The sequence below is a fragment of the Acanthaster planci genome, linkage group LG16 (genome assembly GCF_054643075.1).
Source record: "Acanthaster planci isolate LZ-2023a linkage group LG16, COTS_SCS, whole genome shotgun sequence".
In the NCBI taxonomy this organism is placed as follows: Eukaryota; Metazoa; Echinodermata; class Asteroidea; order Valvatida; family Acanthasteridae; genus Acanthaster; species Acanthaster planci.
The window spans coordinates 4122744-4128941 of NC_141792.1; positions in this window are offsets into that span (position 1 = coordinate 4122744).

Genomic DNA, 6198 nt, shown 5'->3' on the forward strand with positions numbered 1-6198 from the left:
AAATAGAAAGCTAAATGTCTCGAAATTTGTAATTTTGTTCGAGAAAACGGGCTTCGGTACGGAGCTCCAGAGGAACGGGCATTGGACCATACTCTTCCGAAATGAGAATGACTCGACAATTTTACTTACACCGGCGTATTTCTCAGAGTTTGGACTTTTATACGAGCACCCTAAAGCTTTCCAAAATCTTAAATTTTCCGATGTATGGCGCCTTGAAAAACCCGGCCTGTACTATTAGATCCTGACCACGGGCGGCGCCATTTTGAAAAACAAAGATAGTAGACACTAACCCGTAAAACCTGGTCTGCTATTTTTCTCAAGACTCTTAGAGGGTTTTCGCTTGGACTTTGTTTCTCCATCAGTTGAAAAAGAACATCCCAAACACAATGGTAAAATTGGTACATTGAATAGCACACGTTGGTCGGATTCGAACCAGGGACTATGGATCTGTAGTTCATATCAGTACCAACTAAGCTACCGAACGACTTCACGAATTCCCGTTTTTAAATGTTGTATTGCATTGTCCCCTCTTCACGAATCATATATTACCTTATAAATTATTTACGCGTGTAAAATATTTTGATTTGTTTTTATTTCGGCAGACTACCATAAAATTTCAAACCGTAAATGTTCATCTGCGTACGAGACTGCCGTATTGCACTGGTCTTCATTATTTCAGATTTTCGGAAGTCATGGGTCAATTTTGGGCAGGATATTTCTCTTTTAGGTCATGTATCTTTTAAGTTTGTATAAATTGATATATTAGCAAATATTTTTCAAAGCCATTCTTCCAAGTTGGATTTTAAGAAGAAACTGAACGAAAAATATATTCTAAAATCTTTAAACGTTATCGTCCTATGAAGGGTTCGGGAAGCGCGCCATCGGGGTCAACTTTGAGGCTCTATTATCATATGTTAATACACGGTCTCGCGACACGTTTCGACATGGGGATAGAAAAACTGTCTGAGGTATTTACGAATGTTCAATAATGCATGATGGTTTTTAGAAAGAAAAGTTTTAATAAGGACCTGCCCGGCAGAGTTAGAAATTGGATGACCGTAATTTGCTGTCAGTTAAAGCTTCTTGTAAAACAACTGAACCAAAACCAGTCACGATGGAAGAATGCTACCGTAGCAATTACGCTTACAGCCTGAGTCTTGTTCATGTTTTAACAACAGTGTAAGATAACAAAACTTATTTTCCATTCAGTTGTAGGAGAAACATCAGACATATGCACATCCACCTACCAATACCGGTACCTAAGAGCGCAAAATCACGTGTCATCATGTGGTCGAACAGTGCAAAAATGATCCTGCTAATTCACATCAGTGCTGTGTTTCTTCTAGTGAACTGAGGCGGCATTTCACAAGGTACAAGAGGTTGTGATAGGTATGTCCTAACAAAGCCCTGGGAGTAAGGTTCCAGTTTGTCTCGATTAAAAAAAACCTGTTCTACTTACCGGTACCCCAAGCATATCAGTCTATTCACCCACATACAAAACAAACACCAAAACACGTCCACTTTTCCAGTTAGCCTGTTTTCAAAAAAATCAAAGGAAATAAATGTACGAATAACGTACGGGAAACTAAAGATCCTACGAAATATAGAGAGTTAATAATTTACAAATAAAAAATAAATATCTTTCGAAACATTATCAGCAGATTTTGCCCTTAACACCCATTCAGCGGATAGGCCTTGCGGTTTAAAGTAATAATGAATACCGCGGCTTCACCGTGGATCACCTATTAACTGTGTATGCTACTGCCAAAACCGAAAACTTTCTCTGGCCCATTATGTCTTCCCGAGTGTGTTCCCACTTCCCCAAGCCCATTATGTCCGCCCATCATGTCCACGCGCCCAATATGTCCGCCCTGTTGTGTCCACGTACGGCCTATGTGTGATAATCATCAGCTATTTTTGAAACAGTAAGGCACGACGGCACGATACGACCGACGACAACACGACTGTGCTACGATGATTGCGTTAAGCATCCCCTGTAAATAAGGTAAAATCAGTATTGAATAACCTGTATCTTGGACATCAAGAACTGGATGTCCCAAAACAAGCTTCTCCTCAACAATGCTAAATCAGAATTGTCTGCTGTGGTCCAACCCAGGGTAAATAAATTAACAAACTCTCTGTCGGGTTTGAAAATACCACAATACTCTACCCGATAAAAAACTGTAGGTATTGTGTTTGATATTGCCATGAGTACGTCACAGCATATTTCGTCAATGTGCAAAAGGGTCAACTTATCTATCACGTGTTTGTAACAAGGGCTCGAACTGGCCATCAGGTCAGTTCGAGCCCTTGTTGCATCCTGGCTTAACAATGGAAATTCGCTTCTTCAATGTTTATTAGGCAAAGACAATAATTAAACGAGTCCAACGACTCCAAAATAGAGCAGTTAAACTAATCTTTATATGGTTCCAAAAAGTCGAACCATGTCACACCTCTTTTTCAACAGCTCCACTGCTTCCCATTTAGAGGGAATCATTTTTATTGACAATCACAACTGTTTGTCTATTGTGTCCTTCCTGATACTGCTTCGTTAATCGAAAGAGGATCAGGCAATAGGTGGTACGAACCCACAGAAAGCCTTACTTGTCAAATTCAACGCGCTAAAGAAGTCGAAGGGATTGGAATGGATGGGCACTAGAGACACTTGAGCAGCACTGAATCACGAAGAACGAGCTCATGGATCTGACGGTGATAATGACTGTGATATCGCAGAATCATTTGAAGGAACCGAAGGAGATGATTGGCAGCGTGCAGGAGTCTCAGACAAACACCAAAATTATCATGTGTGACCTGGGGCTGAATCTTGTAGTGAATTTATTAGGTGAACACTTGACAATTTGATTCATGTTGACTGTAAGTTTGCCTAGTAATTGAAATAGAACAGTTGTTGTTATGACACAATATGGGCATTGTTCAAAGTGGGTTAAAAAATAAAAATGGACATTTGTTAAAGGTGGCGTTGTTCATAATCGCCTCTTTCCAATATGGGTCTCTTGCCCAACAGGTTGGGGTAATTAAGGGTCGTCACACCCCCATGCTATTTTAGACATACGAGGTCACCACTCGTCCAATTCTAAACACCACGCACACCTTTTGCTTTTCTGTAATGGTTTTTCTAGCCCGTGCTTTCAACCTCACCTTAGTCTTACTTATAGGTAAAACGTCTATGCGACGTAGAACTTCGGAGATTCAAGTATCCCTCCAAAGTGAAGAATCTCCACACGTACGTATGGAAACCTCTAATCATCCAGGGAAGTGGACTGGAGCATGGCGAGTTTGAATTAAAGGAAACACTGTGAATAAAGAAGACACTCTCAGAACAACTGCAAATGACATACGGCCATTTGCACGCCATACGCCTGTAGCGACAGTTCAGAAATTATATGTCCTGGCCACAGTATGTGGTCGCACATGAACTTAACACCACACCGCCTCAGTGGCTGTGTTCAAGATTCTTCATGAATGATGTATATGGTTCATGGCGAATGAATATTGAGTGACCCAGAAAATAATGAATCTCAAAAAGATACTAGTGATGATTTTAGCCTGAAATCATGCAAAGAATTATAGTGGGAAATATTTGCTTGTTTCATGTGCAAAGGTAAGTATGCAATATTAGGGGCACTGTGTAGGCCTGTACACATAGGCCTTCGCGATGATATCATAATGCCAGAGGTAGCCTCATAACACCATGATATTATATTGACTGAGTCTTCTGGGTTGGTCTATATGCATAAATCTGACAAGTTCTCTTGTACTAACAGATACCCTAGATGAGTTTAGTGTCATCTTTTGGTGCGAAGCATCGGCACGTTTCTAGCTTGTGCATTTTACCTTGATGTGTCCGTGAAGAGTTCACGGCTACCGAACTCTGTCGTCATCGACGTATTTGTTGTCTTCTCTGCTCTTTGTTGTGCTGCCACTAAACTGGTCTGCGCCTGTTGAAGCTGTAGTTTCAACAGGCTATTCTGCACCACCAGCAGCTCCTTGACTTTTTCCAAGTCACGGTTCTTGGCAAGGAATTCTTGCAATTCGCCCTCACCCTTCAGTATGTCTATCCGCTGCAACATCAACTCGTCTTCCACAGCCAGTTGTTCGGCAGTCACCATGATGATTGTACGTAGGTGATGATTCGCAGGTAGGTGATGTCACAGGCGTAGGTGATGATTCCCTGGTAGGTGATGTTACAGGCGTAGGCGATCTGGAGTAGCGAAGAAACGGCGCCTATCCCACTTCTGACACCAAATTTGTAACGGTAAAGCCTCTGAGGACTTCCCGGGTCGGTCTCGACCAATAGCGGTAAGCGGCCTGACCTCTACGGCCCGAGACGCAGATCCGTTTTGGCGGAAGTCTACCGTCAAGCCCGTAACTCGCCACAGACAGATCACTCTCACACACCCTCACACCACACGGGGCTGACAGACGGGGGGACCAACGGGGAAAGAATGTGGGAACTGGATGCAAGTTTGTGCCTACTCTTTGTTCCAGGACTTTATCCTCCTATATAGGCGCACAGTGCCTCACCTACATGTGGTACTAGTAACTAATCACAAAATTATAGGTGCCATGATTTATTATCGATCACAAACTAAATCAAGCTCACACAGAGTATGAGGCTCCCCCACTGCGACTACTCGATTGGATGTAAATGATTGGATGGTTGCAGCTTACACTATAACTCTGAACCAAACTGCACTTGGAGGTGACGTTTGCAGAAGGCACAGCTTTCCGGCGACGGTCGCAGCAGGAACAAGAGCGACTCTTAGCGCGCGGCCGCTTATAAACACAGCGCGCACAACGTTGCTAAGCAACAAGCGTCTGATAGCGCACCAGTGGGATATGCATTGCGTTTCAATAGCTTTTGAGGAACTGTGGAATTTACATCGTACAAGATGCCGACACAGACGCACCTGCAAATGGTCAAAGCCCTTGGTATTGACAGGGACAAAGACATCAGCTTTGCCATGTGCTTCGAGCAAAGGGACTACTGTTTGGTAACAACTCCCTGATACACGTACGCGAACATCGTATCAATGTTCCATTGTAACAGCGCTACATGGAAATCTTGCGTGGGTCCGGAGGGCTCGGGGTAGTGGCGTATCCATCGGGGGGGGGGACTTTTCCCCGACGAATTTTTCACTTTTCTTTTCATTTTAATATTTATCGAATGTTAATTGTAATATCTATGTATCAAACATAGCACCAAAACCCTATAAGAAAATAATACCATGAAATTAAGCTAGGATTTGGCGACCGCGAGTAAGGCTTGTGATATTTTTTCATTTTTTCTCCCCCAATATCATGTAGAGTAATCCCGAAGCCTCATTCGGTTTTCAATCCCCCCACCAAAGGGGTTAAATGTAACTGATTGTTATTCTGAGGATTACACAGGCCAATGGTACATGTAAACTTCTGCTCCACAATAGATTTGCCCGCACGGCAATTTCAAATTCCAAGCGGGTTCATCATGCAGTTACATTTTATTTCTGAACAAAACACACCATTACCAAATTAAAAAAGGGAAATTCTCTTTGTGTAATATTTAATAAGCGGGACTTGAGCTTTTCAACTCCACTTCAAAAAAATCCTCACTGATCACAGACAAATATTTGAAAGCTTTAACAACAGTGTTACGAATTTTTATATGCTATTGCTACAGATGACAGAAGAGTCCGTTAATTATTATGCACGCCCCGCAGATTCTTTTGATTGCGCCACTTTCTGCCAGTATTTAGCAAGTTTCTAAAATAACTGATTTATTGACTAGAGAAATGTGGAAGGGCCGCGTAGCACCGTGATCAGAAAAATATGGAAGGTCTGCGTAGCACCTTGATCAGAATATCGACAAGAATATAATATGAAATCAATGCTCTGAAATATATGATTGCCGAGCTTTCGGTAACTGAGTACTTTCTTCGGGGCAAGCAGATTTAGTTCTGAATGAACGCGGAAAAATCCACGTTCATTCCCCCTGGATCCAGCGTTCCAAGTTCGAAAATGACGCGCTGCTCCAGTTCCTTACGCTGTACATCAGATGTGCGCCAACAAATACCTGGTCTCACTGTTGCGCAGCACTTTTGCTTGCCGCCACATACCCTCGGTGACGTAAGCGTCTGCATTCTGCGGAAAGCGTCATCATTTAGAACTGAATCTGCTTGCCCTGAAGAAGGTACTCAG